At 34.1% G+C, this 23,089-nt stretch overlaps 1 protein-coding gene and 1 long non-coding RNA gene across 9 annotated transcripts in view; one reads left to right on the top strand and one right to left on the bottom strand.

The window, feature by feature from the left end:
* The window catches only part of LOC128264013 (cytochrome P450 307a1), a 151,932-nt gene that overhangs the window by 57,586 nt on the left and 71,257 nt on the right, over positions 1-23,089 (top strand). The window contains exon 1 of one of the 5 annotated variants that reach the window (XM_052999299.1): positions 5,175-5,234. The exons of 2 other annotated variants lie outside the window; for them this stretch is intronic. The gene's annotated coding sequence lies outside the window, so the exon portion shown is untranslated. Of the gene's footprint in view, positions 1-5,174; positions 5,235-7,881; positions 8,023-16,755; positions 16,822-23,089 lie in introns of those variants that run through there. 2 more of the 5 variants (XM_052999297.1, XM_052999298.1) reach the window with 2 other exon arrangements.
* LOC128264016 (uncharacterized) lies at positions 7,273-8,970 on the bottom strand. 4 transcript variants are annotated; one of them, XR_008268631.1, is made up of 4 exons: positions 8,700-8,970; positions 8,440-8,547; positions 7,397-7,555; positions 7,273-7,314 (listed from the first exon to the last, which is right to left on the bottom strand). It is a non-coding gene; the product is annotated as an uncharacterized LOC128264016 (long non-coding RNA). The 4 variants fall into 4 exon arrangements; XR_008268628.1 differs by having other exon boundaries at positions 8,788-8,969; XR_008268629.1 differs by having other exon boundaries at positions 8,440-8,511; positions 8,788-8,969.

Here is a 23,089-nt window from a genome sequence, read left to right as displayed (position 1 = left end):
GTTTGTGTAGAAACGGACGGACAGACGGACAGAATGACATTGCTAAATCGACTCGCCTAGTGATGCTGATCAAGAATATATATACTTTATAGGGTCGGAAACGTCTCCTTCACTTCGTTGCAAACTTCTGACTGAAATTATAAGGGTATAAATATTACTATTGTGAAGTAAAATGTGTTATATTTGATTTTAAGTAGAATATTATTTTCTGATACACGTGTATGTATAAAAATCTATATATAAACCGAATTTAATGAAACCTTTATTAATATATTCGTCTTAGTTCAAAGATGGTTTATAGCCATATATTGTCCTGCTAGCACTCCACCCACGCACACACCTACGCATTAACTCGAACTATCGAACCGATTGACCAATCTTACCCAAATCTTTCCCAATAAAACACTATGAATTTCTGAAAATCACAAACTGCCGTGAAACGTAAACGAAACAGATTTATAGAATCTCATGCAAGAAATCCAGCAAGTTATGTGCTGTATTTGATTATGCCCCTTTTATCGACTTTAATGTACATGGATGTATTGGAATGGTGGATGATACATGCTCACATTGTGAAGCGGGTAAAGTAATCAATGATATTATTACGGAATATCAATCCACCAAAAATGTGTAATGGTGCACGACTGGCAATAATGAATCTGAAGCCAAATTTATTGAAGCAACTATAATCAATGGCAAAGCATAAGGCGAAAATGTGCCGTTCAATTTCAAACGTCTGCAATTTTCCGTGCGTTAATCATTTGCCATGACTATTAAAAAGGCACTCGGGCAAACACTTCAATTATGCTGCGTAAAATTAGAGGAATCGTGTTTCTCACATGGGCAGTTATATGTTGCATTTATTTATGCACCGGACAGTAAAACCAATAACGTTGTTTATCCAAATGGTTTGGATTAGAATCACTCATCAGGCTACCATTTCAACCAATCGAAATCTTCTGATCGAAGTCCTCTTATAAGAATAATGAAATTGTAAAATCAGTTCAATTTTGGGAATTCAACTATAAAGACTTTACCAATAAAACTCCACTGTATATTAAAATAAAAAATCGTTTTTTTTTAATATATCTCAAAGTGATACTTGTTTTAAAATAAAAGGTAACTATTTCAAATGTCACATATTGTACTAAGGATGCATAAGCCGCATATACCTTGTTAAAAATATCTTGGTCGATTCTCATCCAAAACTAATAATACTATTTAATTTTATATTTACGGACTGCGCAGGAAGAGCTAGTATAAATACAAATGGAAATTGTGTTCCGATAAAGCTACCCTTTTCATCCGTCGATGAGATCTCGAGGTTTTGGATCCTGGGCTTTAGAGGATCCATATGCGTGCTTTACATATATATCCGTGCAAAAAAGGAGGTGGATTTTCTTAATTGACTAATTCGAATCAAACTTAAAACAACATAAATATAACAAAAATAACTGCCACATATTTATATATGTAAGCCAGCTCAAAGTTGTGACGTTTGCGAAATAACGACGCTCACTGCCCTCCGTCTCCTTCCGCCGTCTTCCCTTTTTCTGGCTTGGCAGCCCATTATATAGAGGTATAGGGCTAGGAATGGTGAAAGGTGAATTTCACTATTCCTATTCAAATGCCGTTTCATTTGTTTTCTCAACGCTTACATCCGACCGCGTTCTGTACCGCTGCTGCTGCTCTTCAACGCTTACATTCTCTACGCCCTGCTGTTGGTCTGCTGTTCAACGCTTACATCTGACCGCTCTTCACCCCGCTACTGCTGCTTCAACGTTTATACGGTACACCCGAGCTCCCCTCTCCTTGTCTGTGCACAGTGACCTGATACTTAACAAAATGAGCATCGCTTGCACTGCAGTTAAGTGCGAGTATAATGGCATTGTTAGTGGTAAAACCTACCTTATATGGTGGTTATGTGATAACTATTCTCATGTTAGGTGAGCTGGTTTCAACGGCAGTGTTGGTCTTTCTGGACCTTCTGTTGATACCTCTCATGCTTCATTGGCTGCGGTAACACTTGTTAATGTTCTGCTCCTGATGCTACAAATTCTGCTCATACATCTGCTTCTGCATCTGGTGATGTTTCCTTCTCCAACGATATGCCTGGCCCGAGCCTTGCGGCACCTGGACGCACTAATATCCCTTTGAGTGGTGTTCCAAGAAGTATCCGTCAAAGGAAGAGTTTTGCGACTTCTGAGGTCTCTGGGACTCCTTTGATTCGTGACGAGACCAGTCGGTTTTGACAATCCTCTCTTGTTTAGGTCCTGGGCAATTGATTCACTGCTTGAATGACGGTCAGACTCAACGATTTCCATTATTTATTCGGCCTTCCGCAGCGTTCCTCATCTTTAACATCAAAATTTTTAGAACAAAATCGACGAAACCAGAGTTGTGTATGGTAGGCAATTACAGTACGAGGGCCATATACTCCATTTACATTTTCAGCTGCCTGGATTGCGGGGTTCTCCTTTGTCAAAAAAAAATTGTAAAATATATCGAATTTTTTATTTGTCGGTTTCCATATTTATCGAGTTCTCAAAGCGTTTGTGTTATCGACCACAAAACTTTTCTAAGACGCTTCTTTAGTACAAAAGTTCAACTTTCTATGTCCTTTTATCGGACTTCAGCTCCCATACACTCTAATCATCTTGGAAACACTAACGCAAGTGATTTAATTTATTTATTTATTTACTATCCTAGTGCGACAAGGTTAAGCTTAGATTTATTGCATTAGTCAAAATGGGTTGAAAATAATATTTAATGCAATAAATCTAAGCTTAACCTTATCGCACTAGGATAGTAAATATATATATATACATTTTATTTATTGTTTATATTATTATGTTGCTTTCTCTCTGTTACAACTAATTTATAATTTTATAATTTTGTCTTAGACACTTTTGATTTTAAATATATTTTGTTTTATTTTATAAATTCCTTAATGTTACATTTAAACTGAGTTGCGCACCTAATAGTTTTTAAGTTATGTGGTAGGCTATTTGAACAAAGCGATTTAAATCTTGGGCATATAAAATAATGAGTCCTTGTGGATGTTGTGGGAATGAGCTTATTGAAGAGACACGATGTCTGCTGAGACGTTACAATATTATGGAAATAGGATTTTATTTATTTTATTTGTTTTGGTATCCCGACGATATAAGACAGCTTTTTTAAATTACATTAAAACTTAAATACTTTGTGATTTGTACAATAAAACTTAAATACTAGAAGTACAATTACATTACATTACGTTACAATAACAATACTCATTTTAACATTTACAGATTAATACATTTTATAGGTTTTGGCGACATGAGTAATAAGTATTAGCTTGTGCCGTTTAAATAGTTTATAAGTTCGTTTTAAAATGTGTTTCGTTTGGGAATATATTCCAATAGCGAACAGCCTGTATGAAAAAGTATTTTTCCGTCATCGCCAATTTAATCTTTTGCAGACAATGTTGTTTGTTCTAGCTGACGAAGCCAGTTACACATGTTCAATTAAGTACTGAGGATCTTTTTTAGTCAGGAGTTAATGCAGAAATAAGAGGGTTTTTAACCTAATACATGACTCAAAGCTTAGTTCAAAAATCTTCAAAAATCCCTGCGGTTTAAATTAAAAACATATCGCGCAATTGAGTTGAAGGCAACTTTTAGTCTTCGCATGCTGATGGCGTCGCAGGATCCAAATACTTCAATACCGTAAAACAAAGTTGGAATTATGCAGGTTTTCGCTACAAGCATCCTAATATTCTGTGGAATAAGGTTACTGGATAAGGATAGCTGCCTGAGCATGCCATATGCTTTTCCTGTGGCTTTGTTCACGTTAAGGTGGAATTAAATTCTATTCCCAGATTTGTGGCTCGTTTAACAAATTATATTTCAACATTTTTTACCAAAATCTTTGGAAAACATCTAAAGTCAATTGATTTTTTATGAATTTTTATGCATTTTGATTTGGATGGATTATTTGTTTAATTTCATTGTTGCTAATTTAATACACTCACTAATTTAATTGGGGGACGGCTAACATATAACTGGAAATCATCTGCATATAGGTGCACACACATACAGAAATACATTTAGGGAGATCTTTTACATATAACGGGAAAAGCAGTGGACCTAAAACAGAGCCTTGTGGGACTCCTTGTGTGAGAGGCAGAAATGAATGAATATCCATGTGGTCAAGCTTAGGTCTAGAAGTTTAATAGTCAAGTGCGAAACATGGTCAAGTCTGACTATAGATTTTGATGCTTTTTTTAAATTGTGTATCTAGTATCTCTAGTATCATAGTGACCAAAAATCGCAACCCCATAAAAAAGTGTGTGGATTAGGATTACTATTACAAGCTGTGGCAGATAGACTTTTGAAGCTATATGTACGTCCAGTTGCTTTGCAAATGTGTTTACCCCAGCTCAAGTTATTTCTAAAAGTGATACCTAGTTTTGTTGCATACTCCTCATATTTTATAGGTATGTTACTAATTATTAGACTTTCTAAGCATCTGGTAACCAATGATTTCTTGCTAATTACTATGCATTTCGACTTGGATGGATTTATGCTTAAGCCGTTGGCTTTAGCCTAATTGTCAACTAGACACAGAACATTATTACTCTTACATTAATTTGATTAATCCGACTACTGACAATAAATTGGACATCGTCATATATAAATGGACTTCACAACCGGACAAGACACTTAGAACTCCCATATACCACTGCTTGTTGTCTGCCAGCAAGATATGAAGAAATAAAATGCACAGTCGTATCTGTAAAGTTTGTTAGCTTACTACTGAGAAAGTAGTGGTTAACCGAGTCAAATGCTTTGATATGGTCAAGGAAAGTTAAGAATTTTGCAAAATTAATGTCCAGTTGGCAGCGAATGTCTTCAACGATGTCTGTTATTGCACATATGCAGTTCATTTTTTTCTAAAGCAACGAGTTCCGTTCAAGAAAAGTCTGAATTTGTAAGGACACTACATTTTTGAGAACTTTGGCTGGGAAGGGTAAAATGGAAATGAGCCTGTAATCTGAATTAGGTTTAATAATTGGCATAACTTAAGCTGTCTTTCAAATTTAAGGAAAAACTGACTTTGTAATGGATGTGCTAACAATTTTTTTATTTTTTTTTTTATTTTTATTTTATTTTAAGGTTACACTCTAAGACAGCACATTCATTGACGCACACAAAGCTAAAACTATTATCACAGTAGGGTTAATAGGTCAGGTAATTATTGAATCTAGCCTCAGGTACTTCAAGTTGTGAAAATTCTCGGCAAAGTACTTTAACAACAAAGTGGTCATTTATTTGCTTACATTTCCCAATTCCATGGTTATTCATTTCCCTACAAGTTTGTTCAGCGGAGGTAAAGTTTTCAAACTTATTTTTAAAGTGATCGCGCTTAGCATTTTTAAATGTTTTGGATTTTTTGGCTTTGGCTAATTTTAATTGTATCCTATGCGATTCTGTTTTATAGCGCTTCCACATGTGGAAGGCTAGATCGCGTTCGTATAAAACCAATGGTTTTAATCAGGTCTTAACAATTTTCTTTTAAGCTGAACACTTTTATTAAACATATATTGCAAGTTTGTGTTAAAGACATCCAGTAGACATTTAGCATAAGGGCTTTGATAAATAGGAAGCCAGTCACAAGCATTGTATTCATCCTGAAGATCATTGTAGTCAGTCCCTTTATAGTCCCTAGAAGTGAACGATTTTTCGATATAGTCAAGTCTTATGTCATATGTCAAAAAAAAAACTACACTGGTAAAAAAAACATAGTAAATGTAACTATTTCATCATTGAATAAATTATTTTTTATAACGAATTAGAGTCACACATGAAAATAGTAAAAATAATTATATCGCATATTATGCGCATAGTAAATTCAAACATTTTTGTATTTGATTCAAATATGCCAAAATAGTTAAAAATATTTAATTAAAATACGCTGCGTACTAAACCATAGTAACTATTTCCATATTTGATTTGACCATTTTAAACTTCAATTTAATAAGAATACATATTTATTTCAAATAAAGTTATTCACAATAAAAAAAGCCCATAATTATTTTGAAAATTTTTCTGTTCAATCTAAGTAGTATTTTATATTTAATTTTAATATTGACCGTATATCGAATAAATATGACACATTATTAATTTAAATTTTTTTTATTTGGAAATAATTTTTAATTATAAAATAAACAAAATAATACATTACTATTATAATAAATTCATTTTAACTTCACATAGTTTTCTTCAGAGCTCGATCGTTGTTTCTTTTATTTTCCATTGACACCATTTTCTACACTGGTAAAAAAAACAGTAAATTTAAATATTTTGTATTTAATTTAAATATTTTTCGCTTTGATTTTCATCCAAATCCGTTTATATTTACTTTAAATATGTACCATATTAATTTTATTTTCGTATTTAATTCAAATATTTACAGAGTAATTTTTAATATTTAATTTAAATTTGGTCCATATTTAAGTTAAACATAATTCATAGTTAAATTAAACACGATGCGTTTTTGTTTTAAATATAAGACATTTAATTTAACTAGAAATCGTGTTTAAAGTAATTATGAAACATGTTTGTTTTCAATATTAAAATATTTAATTTAAGTAGAAACCGTATTTAAATTAACATGAAATAAATTTAAGTTAAATACGGTCCATCTTTGTTTTAAATATTAAAATATTTAATTTTATTTATAATCATATTTAATGTTAATATTAAACATATTTAAATTAAATATTCCCAAATTAAATACAGTGCAATTCATATTTCTTTTTAATATGAATTGCACTCAATTTAAATATTTAAGTATTTAGTTTGAATATGAATTATATAAAATGTATTATTTAGCGTCTTAAATATAAATATTTATTATATTTAAATCAAATGCAGGGTATATTCATTTAAATTAGTCAAAAACATTTTTTAACATACGAAAAAAATCTAGCAGGTTATTTTTTTTAAATCATTTTATTTCAGCACAAATTATTAACAGTACGGCTTATATAGTTTATCAAAGATATTTATATTAAACATAGTTTTTAACATTCACTTTATACATGTTTTTAAAATGTTTGCTTTGTGGCTTTCTACAAACATAAACGGTCGAACTGTTTTTTAATTCGAATATTTTTTACCGACAAGTTCAGCAATTCTTTTGGCGATAGTCGGCGATGGAGTTCACTCGAAGGACTAAACATTCCTGGGAGTCCTGGTTTTTGATGCTTTTGAAGAGTACCATGTATGGACGGTAAAATTGAGAGGAGCAGGATTGTCAAAATAAAGTCTGATGATAAAGATATAAAAGAAAGACAAAAATAAGAACTTTTATTAAAAAATAAAACAAAATATTTTATAATGTAATTTACCAATAGTCTCTGAATCTTGAAATTCATAACAGCTTCTTGATTTTCACGTTGTGGATATTATACGCATAGTACTGTTGTATTTTCTTCTTAAACGCTTCCCATTTTGAAGCTAATACGCCTTTCCTTTCCAGGGAACATTAAATTAAAATCGATTTGTATCTGAAAATAAATTTGTTAAGCTTGGGTTTTTCTAAGTCATACATTATCACTAGGGATTGTTTTATTCTATTTTATTGTTATTATTATTGATTTGATTTTTTAAAATAATAATAGCTTTAGCATTATTATTATTTTGTAATATTTAAAAAAATCAAATCAAGTATTCGCAGTTTGAAAACTTTGTTATTCTTTTATATCTACAAAAATTTAAACACTACGCTACTAGCGGTCCCTGAAATGTTCATAGATAAAAAAACGGCACTTTCCAAAGACTTTTATGAGCTTTGCTGCTGTAATCAAATTTTATTCTCGGCGAGGTTGAGGGTGGGTGCAAAATTTGTATTTCTTCCGGCAAGGATGAGCGTGATAACCTTATTCAAATAAAGATATTTAGCAAGATCGCGCAATATAATATGATCATCAAAGAAAACGTTCTGATAAAAAAAAGAAGTATTAAATTTAAATATGTGAGTATTAAAACTTAAATATATATTTTTAAAACAAAGATTAACCACTGGAAATCTAATATTTTTCACATTAATTTAAACAGGTACATATTAAGTCATTCTATTAAATATGCAATGTATTTAATATTATAATTTATTATTTAATTTAAATACTTTTATATTAAACACGTCAATTTAATATTTACATATTTATTTTTATTATTACTTTCTTTTATAATTGTACTTGTTTTTAATTCTATTCTCAATACAGCCACAATATGTATGCATGCATGTGCAGAATGCGTTTACCGCTTTTTTTTTGGTAATTTTTTTTGGCGGTAGCTAAACGTTAAACGCACGCTGCACATGCATGCATGTGCATATGTACATGTACATATACACAGCGTGCGTATTATTTATTTCTCGATCGGTACTTACCAAATAGTTATGCTTCCGAAGCTTAAAATTAATCTTGTCGTGATCTTTATCTTGAGGGTTAATTATGTAAAACTAGATCGCCGTAAAATACACAATGTGCGAATAACTCTAAAAGATATTTGTTTTTAAATATTCTCAAATATATGCATGTGAGTGCAGAGTCCGTTTACCGTTTCTAGTGGCTTCCAAACAATTGCAAAATAAATCTATCGGCAATTAAGCGGTAAACGAAAGCTACACATACATACATATGTACATACAAGCAAACCAACACATGTATATATATCAAGCGTGGGTATTTATGCACATAAGGAAAGCCTAAAACAAATTTATTGCAGAATTATTCACCCAATAACGTGTAAGAATCGCGATCCAAATTAATTATTTTCGCACTTCACTATCTTTGATTTGTGTTTCTGATGAGAGACGCGCACGGCTTTGGCATCAGCGATAAAACTTAAATTTTCACAACTACACGACACATCCGACCTCTTCAACTGCGACTTAGAAATGATGGCACGCGCCGTGCAATGCTGAATACGAAGAGAAGTGATCTGGACATACATATGTAAGTGTGTGTGAATTCGTTTTAAAGAAACAGCGAATAAAGGAGGAAAAAGGCCGCCAAAAATGCGCTTTTAGAATTCGTTATACACATATAATTATGACTTGTGTTCCATTGATTTATTTAGGTACGAACGTAATAAACATTAAATTATGATTATGATTACGTCTGAGATTTAAGAGTTTCGTCTAAATTAATGGAACAAAACAATAAAATACAATATAATTTTTGTATTTATTTTTATATATAAAATGCGGACCTTAAATGGCCTCGACTACAACTTTAAGTTAAATAGGAATAATATTTAAAGTTACAAAAATAAAATTTAAATTTAAGTTGTTATGTATAACTGATTAATATTAAATTTAAATATTGAGCAATTTCAATATAATACTTTAAACATATTAAATACAAATAATAATAGATTTAAATTTAAAAATATTAAATACCATATTTATTAAATATATTTCCCTAAGATTGAGAAATGTAGAATTGTTTTGTTCAATGTAAAAATCATTAAAAACTTAAAATAATTTTCAGTTTTCGTACTATAATTAAATATGACACATTCTTAATTTGACTATGTTTTATTTTAGTCTGAAAATTTTCAATTTTAATATGATAAAATTTAAATCAAATTGCCCAAAATTTAAACTCAATATTTACCACATTGATTTAAATATTTTAATATTAAATTATGGAATTTAATATGTTTTGTATTTAATTTCAATATTTTTATATTTACTTTAAATATGAAATACGCATTTTACAATTCAATATGCGCATATTTATTTTTACTATTCCATTTTTTTACCATTGTAGGGGTTTTCAGAAAAATTCTATTAAATTCTAATTAAATAAAATAATAAATTATTGAAAAGATTATACTTACGACTTCGGCCACCATAAGGTTCCAACCTTGATACAAATAAAACGAAATAAAAAGATAAGAATAAACACAAAAGAAAAGAAAATTCCTAGAAAAACAAGAAACAAAGATAAAGTGCAAAAAAACACATGGATAAGTTTTACAATATTATCAATAAAATAATAATTAATTAACATTATAATCAAGAGTTATTGAAGATATTACTCACCTTTTTATCACATCCCTAATCCATTTCACGGAAAAAACACCTACATATGTATTTTATTTTAATTGACGTCCGCGTTGCTCTACCGTAAAACTTAAAGTGATATTATTTGCGACAGCGCACTATGGGGCAAACGACTACTTTTTGCGACATTAATTAATAACTTAAACATGAAGAAATTTTCTCGGGTTTTGTTTTTTAAATTAAGTCTATGATACGAAAAGCAAGGTTTTATACAAAAATGGGCGGGTTTACGCCCTTTTTTTAAGGTTTTTTTTATTAATTTTTTATTTAGAAGATTATGTTGAAGAAATACACGTTGGAAAAAAATGGGCGTGGTCTTACCTTATTATTAGGATATAAAGGTTTTTTTCTTTTGGGAGAAGTTATTTTTAGAGTAAACGCAGTAATTGTATTGAAAAGAATTTAAAAAACTCTCTAATAAAGAAATCTATATTTTCTTTTTAATAAATAAATAATTTTCAAAATATAGTCAAGGTCGGGCTGAGCGCGCTTTCGAGCAGCTGCACTTGCAGTTTGAATTAGTTTTCTAACATTGCCCGCCTGCAGGGATGCTAGATCTGTCGCTTCGTTTCCTTACGTTCTATATTTTTTCGATAGAAAGAACAGTATAGGCCCTCCAACCGCTCTTAATGTTTTATTAATTTTAACAAGAATGCCTTTGGCTGTAAAGGTTTGAGTTTCTTTTGCCCTTTGCCCACATTGTAGCAAAGGCTTTTTAAACAAAATTGCCTCGTCTTGCTTGGAACAAGGTCTTCTCAAAAATTCGAAGATGCGCAAAAGTGCACTTTCATACTAACAGAATAGAAAAGGAATTGAATAATCTATAACATGTAACAAGTTTTAGAGTTTGAAAGGGCTTGAATCACTTTGTAGCTCTATTTAAAAATATCAAATCACTACCAGCATTTAATTTTTTTGGGGTTAAACTTACAGTTTACAGGGACACCACAATCGATAACTACAATTCACGTTTACAAACACATATTACAAACCACTATTGTTGGACTGCATACCAAAAAAATGCACTTGAATTGGTTTTTTGCTTCTTTTTTAGTGTTAAATTTGGAAGAAATATTTACGACTTAACAGCGCTCGCTTCAAGTTGCAGAAACAGCTGAATTTGACAGCTAATAGCTTAACAGTAATGCGATCTGTTAAAATTGTGTGTTTGCAACATTTAAGATTAAGGTTATTCCTATCCATCGCGATTAAAAAAAAAATATATTTAACGTTGGCCCCATAGTGCAGCGTGGCGTGTGAGATTATTCACATGTGTATGTTTTTGCAAAAGAATGGACAAATTCTGTCGAACTTTTTCGCATGCCGTTATGTTACAGTAGAATCTGAATATTGTACATGCCAAAGCATTATACAAAATATAGGAATCTGTTATAATTACGAATTAATTTTCAATTTTAATCTAGAAAACCAATGTTTTTTGTTGGCTAGTTTATTGTGTTTTTCCATCGAGAAATCTTCAAAACACTGAACAAACATTTTTACATAGATTTTTGACCACTGGTGTACGAATTCGGATTAAAAGGGCAGACGCAACCTTGCATTTGATTCTTGTTCACGCATATGTGTGTGTAGAAAAAGCGAAAAGAATGAAAAACGAAAAGCAAATACGCGATCTTGGTTTTTTGGTTGCTTGACCTTGCATTTACAATACATATGTTCCTATACACATGAATATAAAAAAATGCATAAAGGTATAAATGAACATGAAAATAAGAATTTTCGGCGCATATTGCTTTTATTCTCTCTCCTCTTCGTCTGCCTTAACTAATTCAAAAGTTGATATTCAGCATTCGTAAAGATTGCTGCAGTTTAACAATTGCATTTTAAAAAAGAACACACACATATCACATCAACTTTTAATATTTCCCATATCCATAATAAATATGTTAATGTTTCAAATAAATTGCTTAAATATTTTTATCAAGTATGAAATAACATTAGTTAAACTATGTTGATTGGATACCACTTTTCATAGTAAACACTACGATGTCAAACTTCATCTTAATCCCTCTTTGCTATTTTTTATTTTCTTTAAAAGTTTTAAACATTTTTCATATTCAAAACAACTTGCTTCATGTTTCGGATAAATATCTAAAATGTCAAATATAAAATACTATGAATCATACTATACAAAATTGCAGATTGTTAAAATAGTAAAAATAAGGATGGAAAACTTTGATTTTAATATGAGGAATATCTTTTTAAATATTATTCTCTTTGATTTAATTATGTTCATAATTGACTGAAGGTTTAACTATGTTTTCTATTGAAATCAATGATTTTTATAATTGATTTTAATACGAAAATATTATGTTAAATCAATTATAAAAATGTTGGGTTTTTTTTTACCAGTGTATTTTTATTGTTTCCATGGGAGCTATATGATAAAGTCGTCCGATTTTGATACAATTTAAACCGTAATTCTGAAATAATTAACCATTACTATATGTCAAAGAACTAAAAAAAAAGGATAAAACAGCAGTTATAATTTTTTTTTATTTATTGTTCCGATTGTTCTGATCAGGTTTTTCCGACTTATATACTACCTGCAATAGAAAGACAACTTTTGGGAAAGTTTCATGCAGATAGCTTTAAAACTAAGGGACTAGTTTGCGTAGAAACGGACGGACGGACAGACGGACGACTCTCCTAGTGATGCTGATCAATTATATATATATAGTCGTCCGATTTTCATGAAATTTAGCCGTAGCCCTGAAGTATATAACCTTTACTACACTTTGAAGCACTAAAAAAAATTTTAAAGACAGCAAAGTTTTAAATGTGTGTCATTTGGTTCCTATGCTATAAACCTCCGATCGGGCTCGATTCGAATTAAATACTACATGCAACAGGAAGACAACTTTTGGGAAAGTTTCATGCAGATAGCTTTAAAACTGAGAGACTAGTTTGCGTAGAAACGGACGCACAGACGGACTGACAGACGGACATGGCTAGATCGACTCGCTTAGTGATGCTGATCAAGAATATATATACTTTATAGGGTCGGAGATGTCTTTTTCACTGCGTTGCAAATTTCTGATTGAAATTATAATACCCTCTGCAAGGGTTTAAAAGGAATTACTAAAAGGCGTCGGAGTCGTCGTATTAACAGCATTCTGTCCAATTGCTTCAAAACTATCCAAAAGCCGACTTTTGCTAAGATGATTACCATGGAAATCGCCAGCAATAATAATATCCACGTACGCAACTGGTCATTCACTTATAATGTCAACAAAGGGCGCATAGTCTATTAACGGATTTGGTTGGTATATACAGCCAATAAGTGCTTTGTTGTTTTGAAATTTGCTGTCCACCTCTAAGAATATATATTCAATTGCACTGTCTTCAGGTTGTTTCATTTGAATTTACATTTAAGTTTTCTACTAACATATATGGATACAGCACCAAAGCACCATCACAAGCAATTCTCTCCTTCATTGCACGCAAGTCCTCAATCTCCCGGTTCAAGTTGTTTACCCGCTCAGACAGCTGTTCCCATTGCGCGCGTAGATCAGGTACTTCGCCCTCTAGGCTGAGTACCCTATCTCCCCCGTCCGTTTTACCTCACCCTGGATTCCGTCCAAGCGCTCCGTAAGGATGCTAAGGATGCGCGTCTCCGCCTCCCGCACCAGGGTGGCAATATTATTGGTGCGCTCCTGCAGGCTTCCCCGTAGTGATGTGGACATCAAATCGGAGTGATCCTGAAGACGTACGGTGAGTAAGGCCATAAGCTGCGCTCACTGGCAATCCCAGCGTTGTTGCGGTGTCGCTTGTTGGCCGTTGAAGAAGAAGACATTATAAGGTTTTGTTTTTTTTTTGCCGTTTTCCAATTCACTCCTTTCTCTGCTTGTTTGTCGTTTTCAATATGTAGAGAAAAAGCCGACTTGTAATAAAGTTTTTCGCGCTTTGTTGATATTAATCACGGAGCGATAAAAGACGCGTCTGACCTTAACTAGTGTTTTTGTATAATAAGTGTTTGTATAAGAGAGTTATGTTTAAAAAGCCATATTTTGGTCACCATTAATAAAGCTAAGAGTGTTTCAGCCTTCATAAAACGTTGGGCCAAGGAGTTTGACGACCCGTGCACAACAAAAACTATGTACATTTCCATGCTTCGCCCTATTTTGGAATACTTCGCTTGTGTATGGAGACCTCAAAATAATGATCAACAAAAAAGTCTTTAAAAAATCGTAGAATGTGCAGCGGAGTAATTTTTTGCATACAGTTTGCATGCAGTATATCCTGTAATATCTTTGGAAAATTCTATTGATCGGTTATCATCAAACATTTATGCTTTTATATAATCATGTAATGTTTAGTCATTTGGTTTTTTGCATAATTTAATTAATTAAATTTCTATAAGTAATTAGTTCAAATCAATTCATAAACTGTTCCCATAATTGCACTCAAATCAATTTCAACTTGGGTGCAATTACCTATGGTGTATGTTGTCAAATTGCAGAGCAATGAACCCGGTTGATTTGGGAATGATTTAAGTTCAGTTATGGAAAACAGTTGTAAAACACAAAACTATAAAGTTTGGATGCACCTACTGGTTGCTTAGTCATTGGATGGTACAGTATGACTCCACACTAGGGTGTACATAGGCTTAATGTTTTAATCGACTTGCGAAATTCTTGTACAAGACTTAAGATAACTTTGGTCTGGTAGGCGTACAAAACAACTCTCTAATCGCTGTCTTACTCGTCCGACACTTTTATATGATTTACCGGTTCACTGTTAGCTAAACTTGGTCAACAGTACTGGATTCCGGGTGCACTTAACATTGTCAGAAAGGTTGAATTCCACCGCTGTTTCCTACAAAGAAAAGGCACAAGTACCCAGATTTTGGAAGATCTTCCTATACCTCCTGTTCATGCAAGCCACTGCAATTAACATACATGCTGGCCAAATCTTAATTAAAGAATTAACTAAGCGCACAACATGAATCGGAAAGGCATGTTTCGCCATATGAGCATGCCTTAAAACTTAGGCATGCACTAAGCCAATGAAATCTACTCAGACGTGTACTTAATGAAATTAAGCTCCTGGCCATGTTGCAAAGATAGGATGAAAATGTAGTTCATTTTATTTGCCAGCAATCATGTGCTCACCATATGCGTCCCACTTTATTAATATAAGAAGCTGGAGTTCGAATCAGTTACACATGAGGCGGATAATAGGATAGACACTGTCTATCCAATGTCCGGGTTGTTACTGTGAATACCGCTCAAGGAGTCTTTAAATGTCCGATCAACAAAATGGCAGTATTGCTCCTTTGCTGAACAACCTAACGAGATTTTTTATATATTTCAAAAGCTTTTTGTCGGTAAGTCAACGACGCCATTTTTTTTTATGGATAATTTGAAATTCCAAACTTATATCAAAGCTTTTTAAAATTATTGACTTAGTTTTCAACCTCCAAATATAAGTCTCATTTGGTGACCCATTGAGCAAAACGTCAGAAGTGAGTTCTTTGCTTAGCGAACAACCTATTTATTTGTTTCATTTTTTGAGGTGTAAAACTAATCGGCTCGCACGCAAAAAAATTCAAAACGCCATTTAATGGCAAAACATCATAATTTATTTCATTGAATAGAAACCAACATCAAAATAGATAGTCAAAAAAAAATTTTATAAAGAGGATTACCTATGAAACAAGTGAAGAGGTTATCTTTTTCTTATTGATGAACTTTGTATCCACCGACGGAAAAGCATTTTCATTTCTGAATGGCGAAAGGTTTTAAGAAAATAAATTAAACCCATTTACAGAGCTCTTTTAATAAGTCATTTTACGCCAAGGAATGAATTGAATTTTTTGACTGTAAAGCAGCACTCTATTAAAGATAGCTAAGAGCCCTTGTTAACGAAAAAATTGTACCGCTTAAAATTGATGACGCCACTAGAATGGGTAACTCTATTTGAGGTGTAAATCAAGAATTATAACCGAATTAATTATCGGTTTCGGTTATTGTTACGGTTACAACAAATATAACCATATTAATTTATAAACTTTAATATTAATTTGTTGAGTTAAGTACTATCAAAATCTTTTAAGCATTTGTGTTTCTTTTCTGTTTTGAGATTTTGAGATGTTTCCTTTGTGCTTTGTCCGACAACGCTGTAGTGTTGTTTTTGGTGTTGGGCTTGCATGCACATTACTGCATTTCGCTGCTGTTCTCTTGCTCTCCCGCTTCTCTCTCTCTCTCTCTCTCTCTCTCTCTCTCTCTCTCTCTCTCTCTCTCTCTCTCTCTCTCTCTCAAAAGTTCTAAGCGTGCAGTCTCAGCGCTCTTGCAGTACTTTTAACTGCTCGCTTAAAAATTTGTTTTTTTTTTTGTGCACAGTTGTCTAATTAGATATAATTATAGAAAAGAATGTAGTCTGCTTCTGCAGCCCTTTATTAAGGGCTGATCAGTCAAATACGACTTGCTGGCTGTGTGAAAACATGGTTTTAAAGTCCGGTCAAGTAAGCTTTTTCGAAGTTATTAAAATTAGTTTTCGTTGTGCAGATGAGCTGCTATCTGCGCTGGACTAAGCCCAAAAAAAGCCGTTTGTGGTGGTTGGCTTTCAAAGGGGAACGCCCTGCAGCCCATATCAGTACAGCAGAACGCGGTTAAGCGGCCGATCCGGATCCCGAACAATCCGAAGTGGACGAAAGCCGATCACGGCAATGTAAAGGTGGAAAAATAAAACTTTTTATTGACGCTAAAGACATTTAATCCTTCAAGATTACGGTCCCAAACGAAATCTTTGCAGCCATAAGCTCAGGCGACTTTTGGCCGGAAAATATGGTGGTAAAAGAGTTCGAAGCAAAGATAAAAAAAGCGGGAATAAGACTTCCCAGTCGAGGCCTGTCCAGTGATGGCACACTGCAAAACTAACCTCTAACCTCCTTTTTTCTTACAAAAGGCTTGTATAGCAAGCTTACTATATTGTATTTTGATGGAAACCTGGTTAAGGCCGGAGATTCTAAGCTCAGCAGTTTTTCCAGGTAATAACCAAACTTATTGGCTTAACCGTCTTTCTAGAGGGGGCGATGGAGTACTAATTGCCGTGGACTCCAAACCACCACTGGTCCTGGATCGGGGAACTATGCTGCTCCTGCTGGGGCGTCCTGCTTGCTGCTGGTCGCTGCGTCTGTTCCTCCTCGTGCTAGCTTTCCTGCAGTGCCAATCGGCTAATGTCAACACAATCGCGTCTTCCCGGTTCTTGATCAGTGCCAATCGGCCGCTGCGCAAGAAGTGAAGTTCGTGGTTTTGTCTTGTTTGCGTGTGAATGTGTGGTGAGTTAGAGATGTGCGCGTTTCCAACTTATCGATTAAATACTATCATTCGTGTTTTCCTTATAGCTATAATTTATTCTAAACTAAACATTGCCAGCTGGACTTCATGATTTTGGCTTTTACAGAGTATGGAAAACAAACTTAATATAGGTATATATATTTGTGGGGGACCTTATTCTTATGCCCTTTTCAAGTCGAACCTAATTTTCTGTCCCACCTTAAACAAAAGTTCTCTGTTATTAAATTTTCAACGTGTTAAGCCTGTTTATTCGCCAGGCGCGATGGAATTTTTGGTTGCGTGCATAGGTATTGCGCGAAAGCTTTGTGCAATTGTTCACCAAATCACTTGAAACCTTCCAATTTCCACATAAACTGGATGCCAAGAATTATAGAGGTATATCTAAGTTTTCGGATATTCCAAAGCTTTTTGAAAATATTATGAGTCCACATCTGCATCACCTTTTTAAATCAGTTATTTCTTGGTGCTAGCACGGATTTATGTAACGGAGATCAACCACCACTATTCTTTTGGAGTTCACTTCATTTGTGATAAAGGGCTTCAAAAGTAATTTTTAAACAGAAGATATTTTCACTGACTTTAGTAAAGCATTTGACCCTGTAACTTACTTAAGGTCCGGAAACTCGACCAGTTAGGGTTTCCAGTTATATGAATCGTAAGTTATCGAGTGACAGGACTAAAAGGGTCCTCTTTAAGAAGTTACTTCTAATCTTCTCCGTGTTACCTCCGTCGTCCCACAAGGGAGCCATTTCGGTTTCTCATTCTTGCGTACTTATGTACGCAGTACTATTAAATTATGTCTGCAGTATAAGAGTTGCAATCTAATCTAAATCTCCAATCTAAATCTCTACAAAACTCGTACCGGAATAGTTTACTAAATTTAAACGGCTCAAAGTCTAAAGTGATGACTTTTTATGGTGTCAATCCAAAAAAATGAATTATTCTCGAAGTGACTGCTCGCTGGATAAAATTGCTCTTGTAAACGATGCTGGCGTCCTTCTTGACCCAAAACGAAAGTTTTCCAATCAAAACAAAACTAGGGGTGTGCTTGGTTTTATTAAAAGGTGGTCAAAGGAATTTGTGGATCCCTATGTTACCAAGACTTCACATATTTTGCTAGTTCGTCCGATTCTGGAGTACTTTTCTCCCGTTTGGAGTCCGCAATATGGAATACATATTGACCGCATTGCATCTGTACAAAAACCTTTTTACTTTTAGCTTTACGACGCCTCAACTGGAATGCGAATCTTATATTACCATTTTATTTTAGAAGACTTCTTTTAATTAATTTATCTCACGTCTATCCTCCCGCGAATCGTGCAGTACGACACGGTTGGTTGGGCTGGTATCTAAAAAAAATAAACAATAAAATAAATAAAATAAAACAACATGCTGTATTTTTTTATTAATATATTTAATATAAATAAATGTTATTAAATTAATTATTGAAGTTTGAAGTTTCTAGAATCTTGGAGCTTATTAACATATATTCCTTTGCACGCCTAACAACTTCATATGAGTTCTTGCATTGATATGTATTGTGAAAAAAATCCTCTAAAAGGAAAACATCAGCAGGATCTGACATATGAATTTTCTAAGACGTTATACGACTTATGTTTTCTTAAATGAAATTAGCAAAACCGGTACTAATGTTGATATATATTTCGGTTATTGTTTCGGTTAGGCAATAAACATCGGTTCTGGTTTCCGTTTTGCTTACGGTTTTTACTGGTTAAAACCGGCTAAGGATAACGGTTACGAAACCGGTCGGATACATTGCTGTGATTTCAGCTTATCCACTCAAACATCTACTAAACGGATATCGTTGTCAAGATCTTAGACACGATCCAGCTTCATAATTCACACACTAGAATGCATATGAGGGTAGGTCGTCTTTTATGGACGAAAAAACTATATGTCTTAAATCCCGCTAGATCGTTCTCATTTGCAAAAGAAAAATAATTTTTTGTTGGTAAAAATATCATAGAAGCAATTTAAAATATTTTTCTTTAAAAATATAGTGTTGAACGTTGATGCACTATAAACAGTACAAATAAGTGGCCCAAAAAAACCAAGCACGAGCTTGCTACGTGCGGGCCCTTTTAACATTGTGGGGCAATTATGGAGTTCGGGAGAAAAGCAGAAATAAAATAATGTAAAGACATGTGCAAATGTTTTAAAATGGTAGATTTTAAGTTAGGGAAAGAGGTTGACATACAAATTTGATATATAAAGATTATTATAACTGTTGTTGGTTTTAGCGACCTTTTATTTTTGTATACATAAATCGAAGCTCAAAACCCGGGGTCATAGTTGGTTATAAATCTTTATAACACAACTTTTGATAACTTTCATCACACGAGCTCTCCCTAGGGAGTGAGCCCCGGACTCAGATAGGACTGCATGTCTGCACGTCACTGCAGTTCTTAACTTCGACTTATGAACACAAAAATACAAGGACGCTAAAACCAACAACAATAACAAAAGGGGAATTACACGCCCAACACTTGTCGCATGCTTCAAATGCATATAAATTGCGTACATTTTCGGAATTTACATTCGAGGTATATATCGGGAAAGAAGTTAAGAGGCTTACCAACTCTATGGAGTCAACAAGTAATTTTATTTCAAAATATTTTTATAAAAAAAATGTTAAAATAAAATGAAAGTTACATTATTATGTGCAAAAAGTTTAAAATCATTATATCTAGTACATTCTTCATAAAAATTTTAAGATTGACTATATTTTCGGGGGCTATACTGGTAAGGCCCCTGTTCGGTCATGTCGCAGTCTAATTAAATTCTTCTAACTAAAAATCTTAACGTAAACTATGTTCTCGATGTTTGCTTTTGCCTTTGCTATTTGCCCAGCGTGGCTCTGGTTCAATTGCTGTACTTGCTTCTCCTTTTTGAATTCCTTTCGCCAATCGCCGCCTGACTCTTTGTCTACGGCAAGAATCTTTTTAGTTTTAGTTCATTAAACATTAAACTACATTAAACTTTGTAGATAAGGCCTTGGTGCCATTTTAAATAAACTTAGTGCATAATTATTTTGAAATTTGTGTGGTTTTATTTTATTTGGGCATCACAAAGGTTAGCGTTAGTGAAAAAGCTCACTGACCCAAGATTTTGATGACCCCGACGTGATCTAAAAACAATAAAAACTAAAGTGCAACCAAACAAATAATTTAATTATTTAAGTTCGTTTGAATAATCGCGCAAATACATAACCTGCGAGTTCTATGTACATAAGCGCAAGCGGTAACACATAAACTCCGCTAGAAACTCACATCGTACCCGCCCATGCGCATCGCAAGAAATATTTTGGTTTTTTCTTTATGCCGTCGTTCCCGCTATGAACGTTTTACAGCGGCGACGAAACGCTTTCGTTTCCACCGCTATATCACAGTTTTTATGCACATTCAATCCATTAGTTTTTCGGTGGTCAAGAGTTTTGGTACACTTCACGCTGCACAGTCGAATTTAATTATTTGCAAGTGATTAAAACTGAAAATATTTAAAATAAATTTAATAAAAGGTCAATTTAAAAAACTTTAGGTGTTCCAGTTCAGCAAGTGAAGCATCATAAATAAATGACTGGGTTCGGTTGAGCAAATTTCAAACTGCATTCTTGTTCATTTTTTGCTCCAAAAATTAGATAGAACAACTCAGGCTAATCGGGAAGATTCTGCAATCATTGATGAAATTCCTTCGATTGATCAATTTACTACAATTTTGTCCAAGGGTTGTCAAAAATTGTAGAGCACAATACAGCATCGTACTCGAATGTTTCACAATCAGGAAGTAGCCGCAACAAAAGCATTTTAATTGCCACTAGCACTTTGGGAAATGGATGCGTTTAATTCAATTTATAGCTGTGGTCAAATCACCAATCTGTCAGTACAAGAGCTTATTCGAAAGGTAAAGATGAGGCATCAAATGCGCAACTGTAAGTCAAGCTCCTCTCGAACTAGCAGGTCCAAGCATCACACTCTTTTGCAATTTGGTAATCAGTCTTCGACCCTGGTTCTGCGAGCTTCCGCTGCAGAACAAAGTACGTCAATTGCAATTACTTCAAGCCATTTTACGTCTTTGCTGGCTCAGAATATGGATTCTGACATTGTCTTTCTTGCAACTGCAGTCATAAGCGTTCAAAGTCGATCAGGTGCTAGGATCCCATACTGTGCGCTGCTAGACTCGGGTGAAGGCGTCGTAACATCCACCAAAGAAGAACTGGAGGCTCATTTCAAGACCAACTTTCGTCGTTTAGACTCTGGTGAATATTCAGTACGGCTGTCTAGAAAGAACACTCTAGAATTACTGGGTGAAACGTACAATCAATCTTATCGTCGGTTGCTCAAGTTAGAGAACAAGCTAGAGCGCAAGCCATAAGTCAAGATCCAATATTCGGCATTCATTCGTGAATATTTGAATTTGAATCACATGTCCGTCGTGCCCAGAGACTCCTTGAGCCACCACTGCGTTTTCTTGGAAGAAAGCACCACGACTAAATTGCGAGTCGTTTTTGATGGGTCTGCCAAAACATCAAGTGGACATTCGCTGATCGAGGTTTTTATGGCTGGACAAACCATTCAACAGAAGCTGTTCAACACGCTGTTACAGTTTCGGACTTTCCCTGTTGCATTGACTGGTGACATCTGCAAGATGTATCGGTATGTTCGCGTGGCTGAACCCGATAGCTATATTCAATGTATTCTTCGGCGTGACTCACTAGACAAGGAGGTGTAGGTATTCAAGCTTGATACCGTGTCTTATGGAACTAGGCCTGCAGCCTTTTTATTCGTTTGACCGATGGATCAATTGGGGAGTGATGAGAAGAGCACATTTACAATCGGCTCTAAAATCGTTTTGCGGGACTTCTATGTTGACGATCTGATCACAGGATCACACAGCCAATCAACACAGGAAGTCCTGGAAATCATGTCTCAAACAACACACTTGCTTGCACAAGGTAACTTTACGCTCAGGAAATGGTGTTCCAACGAGCGTGATGTCCTTGATCAAATTCCTTACTCGGAAAAAGAAACATTTCTGAAGTTTGACTTCCCCATATTAGAGTTGTGCGCTGCTTTACTAATGGCTCAACTGATGCGGGATGTGAGCAACATGAATTTCTTTGATTTCCCGTTTTAGTGCTGGTCAGATTCTGCTGTTGCTTTATCATGGATTAGCGATGAACCTTCACTTTTTCAAGTTTTTATTGCTAATCGAATAATTTTAATTCAAGAGCTATCCAATGGCATGAATTGGCGCTATTTACCGACTGACTGCAATCCAGTCGACATCTTGTCAAGAGGTACTACCCCGAGCGAGCTTCTGGAATCTGCCTTTGGTTGGCCTATACCTTTTTTGCCTGTGAAGACTATTATCGACCTCAGAAAGCGCATTTTGGTCGGCGTCGCCACCGAAGTGGATCTATCTTTTAAATGCAAATTCGTGAATTTTTGGCAAAAGATCACCCACACTTTTGGATTCGTATACAAATTTGTCTGCCGCAGAAGACGTCCTGGTCTCAACGAAGATGTTAGAATGTCAGATGCTTATCAGAAGTATCCAAATGAGCAACTTGGTTGATGACTACCGGAGGCTGCATTTTAAGCGGCATATTACATCGTCCAGCCGAT

Source organism: Drosophila gunungcola, unplaced genomic scaffold, assembly GCF_025200985.1.
Source record: "Drosophila gunungcola strain Sukarami unplaced genomic scaffold, Dgunungcola_SK_2 000045F, whole genome shotgun sequence".
Taxonomy (NCBI): Eukaryota; Metazoa; Arthropoda; class Insecta; order Diptera; family Drosophilidae; genus Drosophila; species Drosophila gunungcola.
The sequence above is the reverse complement of the archived record's forward strand: the minus strand, read 5'-3'. Positions and strand labels throughout refer to the sequence as shown.